The sequence below is a fragment of the Camponotus vicinus genome, unplaced genomic scaffold (genome assembly GCF_025532165.1).
Source record: "Camponotus vicinus isolate PSW18456_S1 unplaced genomic scaffold, iyCamVici1.0 SCAF_5, whole genome shotgun sequence".
NCBI lineage: Eukaryota > Metazoa > Arthropoda > Insecta > Hymenoptera > Formicidae > Camponotus > Camponotus vicinus.
Genome location: NW_028141977.1, coordinates 12760233 through 12779957, shown reverse-complemented (window position 1 = coordinate 12779957; position 19725 = coordinate 12760233). Strand labels below are relative to the sequence as shown.

At 33.6% G+C, this 19725-nt stretch overlaps 1 protein-coding gene, 1 long non-coding RNA gene and 2 other non-coding genes across 12 annotated transcripts in view; 1 reads left to right on the top strand and 3 right to left on the bottom strand.

Annotated features, from left to right (window-relative positions):
• Nucleotides 1–19725, bottom strand: part of LOC145972514 (xaa-Pro aminopeptidase 1) — a 36897-nt gene that overhangs the window by 9286 nt on the left and 7886 nt on the right. The window contains exon 1 of one of the 9 annotated variants that reach the window (XM_083101234.1): nt 18700–19267. The exons of 7 other annotated variants lie outside the window; for them this stretch is intronic. The gene's annotated coding sequence lies outside the window, so the exon portion shown is untranslated. Of the gene's footprint in view, nt 1–12829; nt 12849–18699; nt 19268–19725 lie in introns of those variants that run through there. One more of the 9 variants, XM_083101235.1, reaches the window with a different exon arrangement.
• Nucleotides 66–138, bottom strand: Trnaa-agc (transfer RNA alanine (anticodon AGC)). The gene has a single exon. It is a non-coding gene; the product is annotated as a tRNA-Ala (tRNA).
• Nucleotides 13860–18115, top strand: LOC145972544 (uncharacterized). Its single transcript, XR_014439203.1, has 3 exons — nt 13860–13943; nt 15640–15761; nt 17192–18115. It is a non-coding gene; the product is annotated as an uncharacterized LOC145972544 (long non-coding RNA).
• Nucleotides 16257–16329, bottom strand: Trnaa-agc (transfer RNA alanine (anticodon AGC)). The gene has a single exon. It is a non-coding gene; the product is annotated as a tRNA-Ala (tRNA).

Below are 19725 nucleotides of genomic sequence, written 5' to 3'. Positions count from 1 at the left end.
AGATAGCATCTATAAAATAAAAAATAGTTAAAATGTAATCCTTAAAATTGTATGCAAAAGATTTTTGGAGGCGCCGGGTATCGATCCCGGTACCTCTCGCATGCTAAGCGAGCGCTCTACCATCTGAGCTACGCCCCCAGGTTGGAAGACCCTTCTTAATGAATACTGATGTGTGATTGACTATATAATATAATTAACCAGCGACAAATAATATACGTAAATAAAATTTCTAAAATTTATTTGTGCAAAATATAAATATTTGCCTTACATAAAAGTCAAGATGTAATTGCATGAATAAGTTGATTAATGAATAAATGACATAAACGATAATTCTGAATTGTATTTAACTAAGTTTGAAAATAAATTTTACAAAGACTTTAATCTATCAAAAATAATGATAAATAATAAATTTTTGAACAAACCGGAAATATTTTAATCATTCCTGACAATGTAACATTAAATCAGATGTGTTGGAAAAATAATTAGAAATTTTGTCCAAATAAATTGTCAAAAACATATAATTTTAATATATTTTTCCTTTAAGTATTTTACAGTTTGTGAGTACTGAGTCCATGAAAAATATTATTTCAAGTGTGTGTGTGCACGCGCGCGCGATAAAAAATTATTCTAAAAAGAAAATATAAATTTAATATTTTTTTTACAAAAATAAAACATAACTTTTTAATGCGATAATCTATTTATGAATAATTTGAATATAATAATTCAATACATATTTTTTTCATAATATTTACCACTTTAAAAATTGTACTATATTATATGTATGTATGTATGTGTATAATTTAAATATGTTATTTATGTATAATTTAAATATATGCTTTAAATGTAAATATATTTATGATTCAACATTATCATGTAAGAAACATTATCATACAAGAAATATAGGCAAAATAAGTATATAAAGGATACAAATTGAAATAGAACGATAAATATTCTTGTTACATCTTATCAGAGATTAATGATAGAAGTTTAAACTTTTAACAGTAAGAAAATTAATCGAAAAAATTCAATTAAAAGATTATAATCTGTGGAAGATCATTATAAACTTGTCTGGTAAATTAGATTTTATACAAATGACGTAAAACAATATGATACATGAGTTCCCAAGGTTTCTATAGATCTATAATTTTTTATACAATGGATAATGGGCGATTCGCGTGAGTTTATTTTGTTGACCGGAACTAGTTTCGATTTCCGTTACATATAGTATACGTCCCATGGGAATCCAGAGGGTGTGCTAAGTGGTGCTTGCGTACCAGGGAAGCATCTCGACCTCGGAGTTTAATCGTCCCGAAACGCACGTTTTGATCGTTAAATGTATTATATATTGAACCTTCACTGTCATCTTACGAGTAGTACATATGCCAACTCGATCAAATCTGCTCTTGTCTGTTTTTTTCTTTTCTCACATTCTTTTTTTTCTCGTCGAATTTACCGCGACATCGCATCGGAAGGATGCATCGCGTATTGTCGCATTCGCGATAAAAAATCAATTTTGTAGATGAATGCGGGAAACGGATCGAATATAATTTAGGGGGGGGGGATCATGTACACTTTTGCGTATTTTATCATTAATGTGTTATAACCAGGTCAGCGTATTGTTTAATTTAATAATTTAACGTAAACATCAAGTAATATTAAATATATTACTAGGGAAGTAGGAGCGTGCAGTAGGAAAGTTTTACTCCAATGTAACCTTACAATTTTCAGCTTGGTAATTTTCTCTGTAATTTTCCCGCATGCTGTAAAGGTTGCATTGCTTATTCCTCTCATCATTTAATTTGATATTTACGGATATCTCCTTATCCTCTTAACTTATTGTAGTTGACGAAGACGTGCTATTCGGAAAAGAAATCCCATTGTATTATATGCAACAGAAATGATACATGGAACTCGTGTCATCGATAAAATAAGTTTAAATGTAAGATAACATTTTTCCTGATAGATTTATAGCCATGTGGGAAGATTGAAAAAAAGGATATCAATTTAATAAAATATCATATTGCATTATTTCTCATCAGATGAAAAAAAAATAATGATAGAAATTAGAACGGTTCTAATAAATCATTTACAATATAACTGTAGAAATAATAGAAGATAATTATACTTTTTCACATAGATGATGAATTATTGCAAACATTTCACAATTTGCATGTTATTTATATAATTACGTAGATTAATTAATAAATAACTCTATTACTTTATTCTATAATATTCTTATTTCAAGCTGCGTGAAAATAATAACATATAACATGAGAATCCTGAGCATTAAATTAGCAATAAATATTTTGTATACATAATTAAAGTAATCATATCTCTTTCTCTCTCTTCTGTATGTCTAAGTATAAATTTATAATAATTCTATAAAAATAACTTAAATAAATTTCATATATTTTTTTAACCGTTATATTGTATATCAATTTTTTTTATAAAAAGGAAAGAAAATAATAAATATAAGTTTAATAATGTATTAAATGTATATAAATATAAGTTTAATATTATTTTAATATTATTTTTTATTATATATGTAATGTCTTGAGTCATAATTATTCTTTGATGCAATGATAAAAATACGAATATTCGACACTTATAAGTAACATGCATAACATAATATTCCGCCTTCTGCTTTCATGCAGGTGACAAAAGCACCTGTAAAAAGACAAATAATAATATTGCAATGTAAGCAATTATTCACGTGCGTCATTTATCCTTTGCTGCTTCGGATTCAGTTTCGAGAGCGCTCTTCTTCTCTTGTCTCGCCTTTGCTCGCGACCATTGGTTCGCCACTCGCTTTACTGTCCCGAAGACACCAGGCTATCATGAATCTCCGGTTACTCTCGGATGCAGGGCAGGGTAACCTCGAGAAACGAAACCCAGAGATACATGTATAGCGAATCGGTGTCGCAGAAGCGCATGGCGAGAAGGCCAAATTTTTGCCAGATATCACGGAGGGTGAACTTGACGAGGCCAGAGCGATTCGCCTTCTTAGTTGGTACCACGTTGCCGCTGTCTATCGATTGTTTGTTCTCCACTCACTTTCGTGCCTCTAGCCGATCCGGCTGGTAGCACGATGAAGAGTTAAAAGGACGGCCGACACAAATCTCGTGGCACAATGGCCGTGATTCATAAATCTCGAATGTTTTATTTCCATATCGATTTACCTAGACCAACGCTTGTCACGCTATGTCATCGGTAGGAAATTATTATATTTGCGAGGTGACATTTTTTAAGAAAAATTGTATAAATAAATGAAGAATTTAATAATGACTCTAATAATCTTTGACAGTAAGATATGTGTCCTTCGTGAAACTATGATTATGTAACTGACTGAATTTATCGATTATAGCGATGTATATTTCTGAATTATCCAATATTCAATTATGCAGTAATAATAATAAATATTTGCAAATACGAGCGTTGAATTTCTAAATAAAAACTATTATCAAAGATTGCAATATCTTCGAACATTAATGTCTTTGGGATAATTTTGCCTCTTGTTATCTCATATTGGTATATATATATCTCTGTGAAATGTGCGTCCAATATTAAATGACGTGCAGAAGGAGAGATGATCGAGATGCTGCGAGACCAGACTATTTCTCGAGATGATCTTTAGCATCTATTGAACAGGCTCATATAATCTATAAGAACTTGTCGTGATTTCATCTTGTGCCTGTGGACCAGTTTGTCGCTTGCAGCTCGCAGTTAGTCTTCTTGCTTTCATTTATCGCTACTCTCCTGGTAAGCAAAATGTTAGCAGTGCTGTTAGCAGTATGCCGTTAGTTCGACAGCGGAAATTCGATTAGAATACATTGCGGTAGACTAAGCATCGACTGCGTTCGATTGTATTAAGCTTGTATTAAGTTTCTATTGAAATAGAGTTTGATGATAGGTTGATGGCAGAAATTTGCTACAATTATAAATGCAAAAGTACAGCATTGATGATGGTAAGACAGATGGATGTATGATATGATTCTCATATGACTTTGTGAGAACTTTTATCTTCACGTAAAATTTATAGATTGAAAAAATGAAATCACATGCGATTTTACAATAAATATTATGTTAATATGTCAGTAATATGTGTATTTATATTCTTATTTATGATGGAGATAGATATTATATAATTATTGATTTGTTATGTAAATAACATTATAGAAACAAATTATTTTAAATCAATTTAAAATAGATTTTAAATAATTATACTAAATGTACGTGGATGCAAATATGAAAAAATATCAACTATGAATACAAATAAAAATAAAAAAATAAAATATAAAAATTAGCAAAAATTTGTAATATTTGTACTTTTTAACATTTTTAAACATTTTATATTTCGTTATCTATATATTTAATCTATTATTTCTAATAAATGTAGTTGATGAAATCGAAATATAATTAATAATTTTTCTATTAATTTGTTTTTATGTAATTATTATTTTTGAAATATTGTGTCATTAAATAAAATCTTTTCAGAAAAAACTATCTATTTATCTACTAAAAAAACATACGCAAAGCCGCGTATTGATTTCCTCTGCGAACTAGTTGTTTCGAGATGATTTTCAGTATCTGCTGATCAGGATCACATGGACTACAAGTAGTCAGACAATTTATGATATTTGCATCTCTCATAGTTGTGTTAGTTTATTTCTTTGTTCCATTATTTACCTGTTCTGTGCCGCCTCTCTAATTATTATTTTATCTTCTAGTAATCTGAGAAAATGTTTTTCGTTAGTGTCGCGAAACGTTTCTGTTCTGTCATCGGTGTATCGCGTGTGTCATCGACTCGTCAAATTTATGAGGCTCGTCGTCGAGGAACGAAGCGAGGAATGTCGGACTAGCGATTCATGCGATCGAGAAAGTATGGACATTGAAAAAGACGAAAAGTCGAAAAGCCGGTTAAGCATCCCCTTTGCTTAACTATCAGGGAGTCATCTTCGGAAGCGGTTGATATGGCTTCGATTTGGAATGGCTCGAGGCTTTTTGCAATAGGGTAGTAGAAAGGAAGGGTGATTCTGTCAATTATTTCACGTAGCAAATACCTCTGCGAGAAGTTAAGAACTTATAAAAATGTATGGAATAATAAGTATTAATTTACAGTAAAGAATGAAAAATATATAATTTTTTTTTCCCTGATAATAAATGAAATTATTAACATTGAGATATTATCGATAAAGCTATGTATATGAAAGAATTTAATAAATTTTCGTGTTCATGATATAATGATAAATTTGGGAGAATAGATTTGGCCAAACTTTTTAGTTTCAGTATATAAATCATAAATTGCGATAATGTATAAACCCTGATGTATAAAATTTATATCAGAATTACATATGTGTATATACACTACCCTCCATAAGTTTGGAAACACATTGCATTTTACAGATAAACAATCGCATGGCAGCAATCTGTGCAGATTTTTTATATGATTTTTAATATATTGCAAGACGTTTAAATGATGATATGACGCCTGTTTATACCGAAAATATGTCGAATAATTATTACGCGGCACCGAACTGCTCGGAGTTAAATTTCGCGCGTTGATTTGTTCTGCCAATTAGTGCTATTACAGCATATCAGATGCTGTAGTGGAATGCCTGTAATGTTTACGCGCATTAGAAACATACATCAGAGTAATAAGAACTCATTTAAGTGCAGTTTGATTTTAGTTTCTGTAAAAGTAACAAAAATTACTACAATCATTAAAAATGGCTCCGACGTGCCAGATTCCATATGAATTGCGAGTCAAGATTATTATTTTACAAGAAGAAGGATAACATCCGGCAAATATCAAAGAAATTAAAGTTATTTTCTTTATATTGTATACCTTTATAGAGTGTTTCCAAACTTATGGAGGGTACTGTATATACATGTATCGTTTAGATAAGACAAGAAAAGAACACTCGAAATTGAATTTAAAACGACGAAGGATGAATAAACATAATATAAAATCACAATGTGTAATATTGTTTCTTGTATTCTTACAGATAATTTCTCCATTAGAATCTTGGAAATAGAAAATGTTAAATTTAATATATATTTACATTAAAATACATATTATATTTTCCCTCCTCCCTAAATAATAACATAAAAAATAAAGATTAATTGCATATCTCTTGATGTACCACTCTTCATAAAAATATAAAGAAATATATCAATTGGATAAATCTATTGTTGTTTATAATATTTATATGTATATAATAAACAAATAAATAAATATATATTTATTTATTTATTTTTTAAAGAATTGTACTAAAATCGATATATATGTATATATTTCATTAGAAAAAAATAGAGCTATTCTTATCACAACGATATGACACTGACGTGCAAGCCACGTTATATCGTTGTCACAAAAAGGGGGGGGGGGGAGTCACTACCGCTTGCGGCGCGCTTTACGCGCGCGCGTATCCCTTCGCGCTACCGTTCCCCATCGGACGTGCTTTCCACGCAGTTGCATTCATCGCACATGTTTGATGCACATGGATATATGTATACATTCATATACGTAGCAACGAGGGCGACGAGAAGCCGACGAGAGCGACGCGCTGGCGCCGTCAGGCATCATCGGCGGAGATCGATAACCCGCCAGAGAAGGGGGACATAAAGGGAGGGGGAGGGACGGAGGAGGAGGGAATCGATGTACATATGCAGATCGGGGATGGGGAGGAATGGGCGGACGGCGAAAAAAGAAAAACGGAGATGACGGTAAAAAGACATCATAAATCGCTACCGCCAGCATCCCCTCGCACGGCCGCCCTCGCTCTCCCCCTCCTCCACCGACCGAGTCTCGTTACTCTCTTCCACCCTACGGAATTCGAACGCTTCCCGCCACCGACCGCCTCGCGCGCTATACGGCCCTGGCCGTAGTGAGATGGTCGCCTGCTTAAGTGGCTCGCTCCGAGCTGCCGTCAAGGCCACAGACCCCGTCTCCAGGCGTTTATCGGCCGAAAGTCGCGTCGCGAAAAAGATGCGTCGCGAGTCCAGGTTTTTAGCGGCTCCTTCCGACGGACGAAGCGTCGCCGGTGCCCGCCACCGTGCCAGGGTAGCATCCCGTGACGGAGGTGCATCCCTATATCGAATACCGCGAATGCGCACTTGGCATGACGAGGGGGTTAGTAACCGTGATGCGCGCGTGTAACCGGAGGCGCCCGCTGCGACGCAATCGCGTCCATCCGCTGCAATGGATGCGCACGGAATTGGAGGAAGCTGATTGGTCGCTACCGCGGCCGCGCGGCCTTGACAGATTGATAATACGATGCCACGTGTTGAGAACACGTGTACGGGCAAAACATCATTTATGCTACCAAGGTCTCGACTCTCCGCCTCCGTCGCATTAGATTAAATGTTTAGAGATTTCTTCGCTTTAATCGAAGCTTAGTATTTTTAGACACGCGATAAATAAAATTGCACGCTGTATATTACATCTTGTCACTTATTCGGATCGTATATAACGCGCATATTTGCTTCTATCTTTATATTCTACATATGAATGAATATAGTCTGTCTAGAGAAGCTCTGACGCATAATATGTAGATAAGAATATTATAATGGATGAGGAGAAAAGACGAAGGTGGTATAGTTAAGAGGAATCGAAACCGATGCGCGACAAAGAGGTTTACTATTGAACAGGAACACAGAATGTCAAATGGGTAAGAATGTAGTTAAAATAATTAATGTAAATAATTATACTTATCGATTATTAACATTCTCTGTCGTCTAACTTATGAATTAAATGTAAAGAAAATTGAAATACTCGCAAAATATTCTTTTCAAGTCTTTTCACTATCGTTTTGCATTATCAATAATATAAACAATGTAAAAAGGAGAACAATTATACAGAATTTAAAATAAATGGCATAGTTTCTCGTATTAATTATTTATGATATATACTTGTGTTTATATTCGAGAAAAGAAGAACATTGAGTTTATCACGAATAATCATGATTGATGATTGTCCGACATTCGTATACATGCACACATTAAGAGATAGGAAGTTATTATGGTATTAAAACTGGCGATAATATTAACACCTCTCGGGGAGGAAATAAAATAGCGTGTGAAGACGAATCAGTGGTGCAAGAGGCTTCAACGACATTGTGAATAACGAGTAAACGCAGATTCGTGAATATCGGATCGGAATAGGAATTCCCGATTGGTGCGTGGAACGGGATGGCATACAGAGTTAGAGGTGACGTTTCTCGTTCCGTGACCGCTCGCCGCGACAGTGACAAGTGGCGAGAGATCGATAAATTGTACGGAGGCTAAGTCGCGCGACCCGATGGAAACGCGACCGGAAACGGAATAGGCCGCCATCAGACGACGGTAGGTTTTAGCCGTCGGTTTTTCGTCGTCGTCACGCGAAACACCCTTACTGTTAGCGAGAGTAACGAGAATAAGGATGAGAGAAGCCTACGAAGCGGACGCGCTCGAATTTCTTTTCCGCCGATCGCCGATTACGACGGAAATGCTTTGTATTTATTGGAAAACAAGGGCGGTTCGGTAGCAGGGTAACACGAGGGCTCAGGGAGTGATTTTCAAGCACCGCCCCTCGGCGGGGGTAGCGCATTTGACGCAGTCAGTTGGTAACCGAAACGCAGTCATCGGCATCAAGAGAGGTCTGCCCTCGTTGCCCTGGTCGTTCCGAGAGAGGCTTGACAGATGTTCGCGGTATCCTTGCAACCGCAAAAGTGCCTCGAGGTAGAACTACCGCTCGGCGAAACTGTTATTTATACCGCCCGTTAAATTATTGTTTAATAATTACATCGAATGTGTGTAACAAGCTGTCAAGAGATTATAATTATAATATTATTTAATTTTATTTATGCTTTCCTCTTTCTGTCAAAATATTTTAAGTACCGTGCTCTGCAAAAAAGCGTAACTGCAATATAATTTATCTTTTTCATACACTGATTAGAAATGAGAATGTAAAATAATATCGATGAAATTTATAATAAGTACATGAGAGAAAGAGAGAATCATAAAATAGTTATTTTATTCTATTCACTTATGTTCCTACTGAGTTACTAATGTGTTTATAGATTTGTTCAATATTTAATTTAATTTTTATATTTAATTTAATTTAATTTTTATAAGAAAGAAAAATACAATTCTCCCACATTAATGAAACTTCATAATGAATGTGTATACAGATGATAATATATTTATTTATAAGACTTGAATGAATCGCTTGGGAGTACTTTGGTAACTGTATGTCAGATTATCTCGAGTAAAATAAAAAGGAAATTTTAATAATGCATCATTATTTAGATGAATTATTATTATTATATAATGCATACGTTAAAGGCTATTTATTCTATTTTCTGCATAGAACCTACTTTGAAAATACAATATACTTTACAATGACTTTATACGTACGTTGCGGTACTAATATATGTATAGCTTAGCTGAGAGAGAATCCGAGGCCGCGATGTAATGCAATACGACGAACTTAATTTTACCAAGGAGATTAATATGACGCGATAGCGAGGAGGTGGCCTACGCTCGTTACCGTGATATTAGAAGAGTATCAACATTGCGGGTGTCTATGTCGACTCTCTCATGATTCGCCAAGTTGGGAGAATCGGTTCGAGTTTGTGTTACGATTTAACAGCACTGCGAGGATACGCAGACAGAATTCGTGATACGGGACCTACGTGGATGAAAAGCCCGCCAGAGCGAATCGGAGTCATTCGGGAAGAAATGGGTTAGAACAGACGAGACACTCGAGTATTAGGAGCGTAGGAGGAGAATATTGGTTCCTGGCTCGCTGGTCTATATATATATACATATGTTATATATGATGAAATGTTGCACGTAATTGCAACAATATAATATTGTTCATAAAAATTCATTTATATCTCCTACACATTGAAAACGAATAAAATGAGCGTAATAGCGAAGAGCAGTGTTATGCTTGATGTTTCATAATTTATTTACTTTGTTAATGATGTATCTCCGTATATGTAATATAAATTGCAACAAATTGTCATTTTATAGAAAGTAGTGCAAAAATATAATTTTTTTTAAACGTGCTAAAAGAAATTACATAATATCATAACGATAAATCACGCATAACTTATATGTTGCAAAGTTATTTAAAACAGATTGCAGATTGATCTATCTTCGGTATATCTATATTATCTGTACCCGTAAAATAGCAACATTGTAGTTTTTCCTTTAAATTGACGCACTGCAAAATACATGAAATTGCGAAATAATTTTCAATAGACAGAAAAGAGCATTTTGCAAAATTACAAATTAAATGCGCGCGAATCGCACGCGTGCGTAATCGTGAAAATATTTTTTTAGCTGTCATTACACCGCGCGAAGAGTTGCAACAATTTGCTGTAAACAAGCGACAGTTTGCAATTACACAGGAAAACAGAAGCTGCAACGAAGGCGCATTGGCGAAAAGCCGGCCGCGTTACATTTGTAAACGGAACTCGGGGCGCAACATAGTAACCTGGTACGCGACGCGACATTTTGTGTTAAAAAAACGCGACTTCCAACTACATCGCGGAAATTTCTACGTGATACCGACTTGCAAGTTAATTGGCTCGCGAACAACTCTGTTTGTATAGCGACATCAAAGATAATTGACTTTAAATTAAGCGAAGTCGTGCATTATTTCATTATTACATTTATTTCCTCTTCGTCAGATTGCTTCAAGAATTTTTAACAGCTGATTCGTGATTTTGTTTAAGGAAAAGTAGATTCCATAGTATAATTAAAGAATTTCATTAAAATTAAAATTAGGGTCGAGGATTCTACTGCTTTTAGAATAAAAATAACAATGTAATTGATTACATTTTAGAAAAAAATTATACTTGTTGCAAGATATGTATGTCAAGGTGTTGCTAAATATTCTCGTTGATCTTTCTATTTTTTCGGTAATCGAACGAAGAATTAAAGAAGCTCATTAAACGACAAGAAGCTTTCATCGATCGATGCATGCGCTCTTTGTTAGTTAAAATACGACTGGCACCAGTATAAATTCGCAGTGCACATTTGCGCGAATGATGCATCGCACCGATGCGAGTCATTCATCTTACTCCCACCGACAACACTGACCATTTTTTGTTTACAGATATTGGATAAGTGACAGCGCGACGTAGCAGGGCCGTATGAAGATACAGGGGGATCACGTCGTGTCGGATAAGAGGCGGAGCATGCGCCAATGTCGTTTGTGTCCGGACGCGAGAGTAGGGGCATTAATTAGGGTGGAACAATAGAGAACGAGAATTTTTACCAGGGTCGCATAGCGCACAGGAGATCGAGGCGTGGGAGTAGTATCGTCGTTGATGTCTGGGTCCCGGCAAAACTGAACGGAAACCGCCACGTCTTGCGAGAGAGAAAGACAGTCTCGTTTATAATTTTTTTTTGCATCAATAAAAATTCAGCAATTTATCTCTCGCGCGTTTTTACTTTTAGTTTTTTTCTATTCTTTTAAAAAAAATGGATATATCGATGCACGTGTTTATATGTATAATAGTTACAGTAGGAAATTAACTGTACAGTCGTAGGTAACGATGATCTTTTCGCGATAGATTCAACGCGAAAATTCGAATACTAGGAGAGATTTGGCCAACGTGAAAAAAGCGATATAAGACAGCATATATTATATAAGATTTTATAAATGTGTATGTGCTTGTGCACAGGTTAAAACGTATTCGAACGCGCGTAAGATTTCCCACGTGATTTAACAGCTTATTGTTAGTCGCGAAACGTCACGCGTTCGTACATTGAGATTTTTAATAGTAATTTACGTAAGCAGTTACGCAATGTTTTCTAGCCCGCTTATCCATGTGCGAAGTCTCTGTCATGCGAAATTTAACATATCATTTGTCAATCTTTCCGTATGAATGCGTTATGCTTCGATATTTGTGACGAGTATTTCAAGAGAATTAAAATAAAACAGCAGAAAATAAACTTCGGCATTTTATAAGAATAGAATCTAGCCTTCAATTTTAAATTTAGGTATTGATTCAAAGAGATTTTGGGAATTTTTGCACATACAATTTAAATATTTATTTGGAAAGAATGACAAATATGTTTGGTTTTCATATTGCTTCTAATGTGTAATATAGAGAACAAATTTCTTCATCGCTCGTTTATTCTCTTATTTATATATAATTATATAATATATTATATTCTTTAGTACTTAATTAATTCATTAATATTTAGGTTCTAAGAGTAGTGATTGATTTGTTAAATTGCATCTGTAAATTAATTTGATAGCAGAAAAAAAGCTACTCTCTCTCTCTCTCTCTCTCTCTCTCTCTCTCTCTCTCTCTCTCTCTCTCTCTATATATATATATATATATATATATATATATATATATATATATATATATATATATATATATACACACACATATATATATAATTTTACAGATACATGAAATATTAATGATATATTATTTACAGTTGATAGACTATTAGATTGGCAAAATCGCAATTAATACATTGTGGAGAAAATTTCTATTGGCATTTTATCACAATAAGAATACGTGTACTACAAATATTTATAATAATATATCTTCATTTTATCTCTCTCGGTTTTAATCTGATTTTTAACAATTTAGGGAAAAACTACTAATAAACATCACGTTATTCCTTTAAAACGGTCGTTTTAAAGTGCAAATACGTAAATTTGATATCTTTGCGAGAACATGAACAGAAATAACAAAATCTCTCAGTGAAATAAATAAAAGCTAACTATTCGTCCTTGGATTTTTAAACAGGTGTTTTATCTTAAGGACAAGGACATCGAGGAATAAAGGGCCTGGGGGGCGATGCGTGGCCTTACCAAGGTATCAGCCTCTATAGGGAGTGTTCAAAGGGCCCGAGAGTTCCCCTCGCCAGCGAGCATCGTGCACACCATAGCGACGCGTACGTACGCAAGCACGCACGCACGCACGCACGTACGCGTTTCCCCATAGACTCCGACACGCTCGCGCGAATTGCTTAGCCTTACGCACTGCTGCGCGCACATCGGTTATCGGGGAAACATGATCTCCGGCTTGCTCCTTTGACTCCTCCTTTACTCCTTTTTGGACCGAGGCCGAAGCCTGACAGTGGTCCAACTGTGCACGGAACGCATAAACAACGAGCATTCTCGAGAAGCTTTGCGTGCACAGGCGACGAATGTGCAAAAATGTGATTCAAGTCTGCTAAGAGAATAATATTCCTGTAACGGAACAGGATAAATACAATAGTGCGTTGGGTTTATTATTATTTGAGTAGATAAGTTTATGCATATTTATTCGAAATAAAGGATCTTCTTAAATTTTTTTTCTTATTCTTGTCTCAGATTTTGCTCGTTTTTAAATTTACTCTTATATAACTCGTATGATGAATCTTTTGTGCGATTATTATACGTGCTATATTATATCATGTATAACAAGAACCCATTAAAATTAATAAAACTTAAGAATGAATATATATACATGTAATCATTTAATTTTATATACAAGAGAAAGAGATATATATATTAATACTACACTAGTATTATTATCAATTACAGAGAAAGAGAATAACGTTTTTATATCTGCAAACTTTGTAGCAGGTAGTCGTCGTTAAAAAATGACATTATTCTTAGGACTCACATTCGCTGCGCTGCTGCGCGTGTCAGACGTATTACGTCACCATATGCACACACGCAATATTAGGGTTGCAGGATGTGTCAAGCTTCTCTCTCCCATCGTACCTGATTCATGCACATATATATATATGTACTACGTGAATATGCGTGGCGCGATTCCGCTCGTTCATGCAGCACATTTCGTGTCCCTCGCACGCGACATCATAGGCACGTTCGTAATAATACTTGGTAAATACTGAATGATACTGAATACCGAAGCGCTGAACAAAGAAAAAACATGCGAAGCAACAGGAGAACACGAGGCGCGAGGGGTTGAACGGTAGGCCTATATACGCGAGTGTTCCTTTCATTGACCCTATTATGGAATAGTAGGTCAACTTTCGGGGGTTGGCGTGTACTTTGCTAAAATCAACCGCGCAAGCAATTATAGCATAAAGTCAATTGATAATGTGCACATTTATATTTCCCTTTCTCTCTTTTACTTCTTCTTTTTTATTACTAACATTTAAGTTAACAATTACCAGCATGATTGGTAAAATCAGCTCAATGATTTTTTTAGACAAAATATGTGTGTATGTGTGTGTATGTATGTGCAGAGATGTATGCAGAACTCTCCCATATAGATATATATATTGAAAATATTTTTCTTAATATTATCAATCTTATTCTCTTTTCCATCTTGCTTATAATCTCTATAAATGCTTATCAACTTTTATATCATTATTGTTTTATATATCTAATTTATATTCAATAGAAAGCATATACATATACACAAGCAATTAAATGAAAATAAATGAAAATAAACGAAATTAAAAATAAATGAAATTAAATGAAAATAAACCTCTCATATAAATTATATCAATATATGTTGGCATGAGAGCCAAGAATAATAAAATTACCATCGTATTTCTATATTTAGACATCACATTTTCTATTTGACCTGTTTACTATAACGATAAGTTTATTTTGAGATAAAACAATTTCAAACTTTTCAAACACTTGAACATTAAAATTACATATCATTTTTAAAGTAAACAGCAAACATTTGAACATTAAAATTGTATATCAGTTTTAAAGTAAACAATGCTATTAATATTATCACACAGTTATATATCGCAATCAGCTGATAGCAAATTCACTAATAGCTGAGATGAATAAAATTAAATGTTTGATAAACTTTCTTTGAAAAATTGTAGTATTCAATATACGAAGAGACGAACGGTTTAGTCATATTATATCTATCTTCAAAATAAATGACGTTATTAATTTTATCGCATAGTTATATCGGAAACATAAGTAACAGTATTGATAACAAATCTATTAATAACACATTGAGATGAATAAAGCTAAATAACTTTCTTGAAAAAGTTAAAATATTCAATATATGAACCAATGATTTAATCATATCATACATCCTTTATAAACGTGACAGATTAGCAACGGTGCTCGAGGATTAGGACCAGAGAGCGTGAAGGAAGTTCTGAGACGCACACAGAATAACATACAAGACGTGACACATACGCGCAACACGCACATACATATACACACACACAGATACGATGAATGCCGAGCGTTTCACAGCTATGGGTACAGATTAGAAGACGGATTAGGAGTAGCGCGTAGAATGTGAACCAGCATCAGTTTATCTGATCCCGCGGTTGTTGGTAAATCACGGTTTAGAATTAACCGGAGAACAGGCTTGTCGAGGAGCTGGCCAGAGGAGCTAAGCGAGCTTAGGCCAGCGCGGTAGAATGTCTAAATGCTATACCTGCCGCGATGCTATGCGATTTCAACACAACGATCATTTATATGTCGGCGCGATACAATCGCGTCAGAGGAGAGCTCGTTAACGGTTCAAATATGGCTAATCAGTTTTATGTGCAATCATCTATTTTGCAGAGAAAAAAATAAATTTTTCTTATTACTTTTTTTAGGAAAAATGCAAGGAATAATTTGATAATATATATATAATATTGTAATATATTTATAAAATAATAGGTTCCTCTTTCTTTCAGATTAAATAATGAATCGTGAAAAAAGTAACAATGCAAGATTTTATTCTTACGCAAGTATCAAGTTGTAGCAACTCTAAATCAGACAGAATTGAGACAGAAAAGAGAAGATTAATCTAAACTAGGTAATTTCTCTAAAATTTGATATATATATTAATTTTTTTTATAAAAAGAAAGGGAGAAGATTGTGAAAATTTTTAGTGATTAATCATTTTTCAAAGTATCATATACATTAATTCAAATTAATCATCGTTTTATTCATAGCTAACGCCATTATTAAAATGTTGAAAAAAATAAATCGTCTTGTATTCTTTTTTTTCCTTTATTATTTGTAATAAAAAAATGCTATGTATCAAAATTGAACAAGATAAACAGGTCTAGTTTCTATCGATTACCGCTAAAAGATCATGTTTTTTTCTACTTAAATTTAACTTATAATTTTTTTTTAATGAATGCAATAGTCGCTTAAATTATTCTTAGAAAAAATGTTAAAGGATTAACATCAATTTAATTTTTACAACTGTAAAAATTAAACTTTACAATCAAAAATATATGTGTGAATGGATTAAAACATTACTGCACACTAAATCTTTCTAATAATTAAAATGCAAAAATTATTGTGGAGGCGCCGGGTATCGATCCCGGTACCTCTCGCATGCTAAGCGAGCGCTCTACCATCTGAGCTACGCCCCCTTTAATAATACAGCAATATTTTCAGCACCTCACGTGACCTTAGATTTTATATTGACATATTTAATAATTTTTTATTAAAGCTTAGAATAAAGTACAAAAATTTTGATTTATTGTATTGTAATTACAAATATAATCATAAAATGCAGTAATTTTATTAATTTGACATTTTTTTATTCTTCTCTCAATTTCTATTGTGTATTGTATTCTTTTCTATAATTATACTTATTTATTTATTTAATGTTGACGATCAATCTATTATTATATGTTATTTCATGAAATTATCTTAAAGGCTTTTACAAAAAAAATGAAAATATTGATGATTATATTGATAATATAAAATATTGATTTCTTAATCAAAACTATTCAAAATGATTCAATACTCGTAATTGAATTTCATTAGAGTAATATGTAACATACGATGAAATTTGCCCGATGGTAGATCGTGCTTATTAAATTGAAGCAGCATTTTAAGAGGATTTTAAGAGAAGCAGCAGTGTAAGAGTTTCAGTTTTTCAACTAGAGATTTCCTCTTTTATTCGACATTTAGTAGCAGATGTTGTACTATGACCTATCCTACAATCACACAGTTGATTGTCATACATGCCAAAATTTTGTATGTATTATGGAACTTTATTTCTCAAAACACATATATATGTGTGTAAATATGTGTATTGAATTCAGATTTGTATTTGTGTGATAACATATTTTCTTTTTAAATTAAAATTCCATATAACATAATTAAATTTTATAACTATGCATCAATTTTTCACATTTTCAGTTTCGTTAATTAAATTAGAAATTAAGATTTTGTTTAATAAATTAAAAATCAGTCGAAAAATAAGATTTTCTTATTTTTTGACAGTTTTCAGGTTTCAACATTAGCAAAGAGAAGAGATCATAATTAAAGTTACTAATGATAAGACGATGTGCATGTTACATAGAGATAGAACATGCAATATTCTTTCAAACTCATTCTACGTGCTGCCTAGAGAAGAACAGGAGTCACGAAGTAGCGGAAGCGGGAAGAGGAAGTCGTTCGATCAGGACTGCAAGGCTCGCGTCGATTTCACATCGATCGGCAGTAGTTGATGTCACCGTTTCGCGGTACACGCGTTCGGCGGCACGTTTCGCGATAACCATAAGCGCATTCGACAGATGCGGATGCGCTCACATTGGATTTCGAGCGAGATAGCAACGCGGAGCGAAAAGAGACGAAAGTACCGATGCGATTGCGAGAGACGGAGACGAGGAAAGCCGAAAGGAGGGAGAGAGTGAGAGGTCCTGCCAACCTCCATCGCAGTATGGTAGCCTGCTACATCAGGCAGCCTCTTTTCCGATAATTTGCCACTCATTAACATAAAACCGGGCCACATGGCGAGCGAAGAACGGTGGACGTTGAACGACGAAAAGCGCGCTTACGAGGAAGGCGAGCACTTCCCTGCCTTATTTCTGGCTAACCAGAGTGAGATGGGATATAAATTTTACCGTATCGTGTTTTGAAAACTTAAAATAATAATCGATTATTTGAAGATAAATATTATCCGCGACCGGATGTTTGATCACAGGATCGTTGTTCACATCCATTACAAAAGTGTTTCAAACATGAATAAAATTAATCTTAGGAATTTCTTAGGAATAGTATGTGAAATAAGCGTGACTTATTTATTTAATTCTCTCGATTAATGTCATTGTAATATTCCATCGTGTTTATTAAATTGAATGTGTAAGAATTTCAGTTTCTCAACGAGAAATTTCCTCTTCCATTTGACATTTAGTATGCAGATATATTATGATCTATCATATGGGCAAGTACTTCTGTGCTTTCACTGTTTTTATATCTTTATTCATCGATTGTGAGAATCATACTTTTTCATTTCTTTTTTTCTAGTTTTTAAAGAATAGAAGATATATTAATTAGGATAAATGGTCAGTATAAAAATTTCCTTCTCCTATTTTTTTAGAGCAAATTATATATAATATTTTATACATTTTTTATAAGCGTTTTATATAAAATCAAATCTGTTCAAAATTGTATCTACATATTAATTATTTATATTTTAAATATTAATTCAATATCTTATTTATGTCCACGACAAATTATTCGATTTCTGCACTGTGCAATACATAAAATATATATACATTTACAAAAAATAGAGAGAATGAATCCTCGTACTGGACATTTATAATATATATTTTATAATATATATTTATAATATATATTTTAGATCGAAACACGTAATAGATATTGCTATCTAGAAGAGAGCGAATCATAAAATAAAGCATTGCTAAACTATTATACTTGCGTAAGAATGCGTATGAATAATAAATCAGCTCATTTTTGTTATCGTATTTATCGAGTAATGTACTCACCATAATACGAAGAACCATGATACGACAATCAGCTGATATTTTTCTCGGCACTTTCGGCATTACTTACTTTCCTCTGAGCAATATTTATTCTTGGTAAATTCCCAGAAGTTTTACTGACATATTTAACACAACACTTTTTTTTCTCGACACCGATACCGCACGTTTGCTTAACACGATAGTGCAAGTCTCGATAACCTCAAATCGGAACTCGAATTCGTGGCTGCGGCGAATGATTATAATATCGTATCGTAATGCAATTATGCGATCACAACACATCGTTTAACTTGATTTTGTTCCTCTTCGACACTCACGATGTTCGATCGCGATTATATCTGCGTAATAAATGTTACGATGTCACAAATAATCGTGCGCGTAAACGAGCATGAAGACAATAGATTTGTTTTAGTTTGACATTTCTCGCTTTTCCTTTCGCGAACTTTTAAGTATCTATCCATGTTATTTTATCCCGTTCTAATTAATTAAGAAGAACAAATCTAATTACACCAACCTTCTTTTCACTTCCGATTCCCGAATTTGTATCACGCAAGTCAAAAACATGACTGTTATGACGTAACATATGTATGTACGTAGATTTTTATAGAGTGCGCGCTCTCATTGGAGGCAAGAAAATAGCATTAATAAGAGAGTAGATAGACATAAAAGAAATGGACCAATCAAGTATCTAATGTATAGGTGCCATATTGCTATTGTTTTTCACATTAGACGCATGATTGGTTGATTTTTTTCGCATATATATTATACGTCTATGTAAATTTGTCTATCTCTGCTCTAATGTTTTCTTATTTCTAATGAGAGTGTGCACAACATATTTTATACGGGTATAAATCATTCGTTAATTTATATCAAATGTGACATTGATACGAATTATACACATATTGATTATAAAGCGCAAACATATCGTATAATTTTCACCATTATTTATAACACATTATAATATTTATTAGATAATTTGTAGTATTATAGATTGCGCGAATAACGCGACATGTTCATAACACGAATTAATCT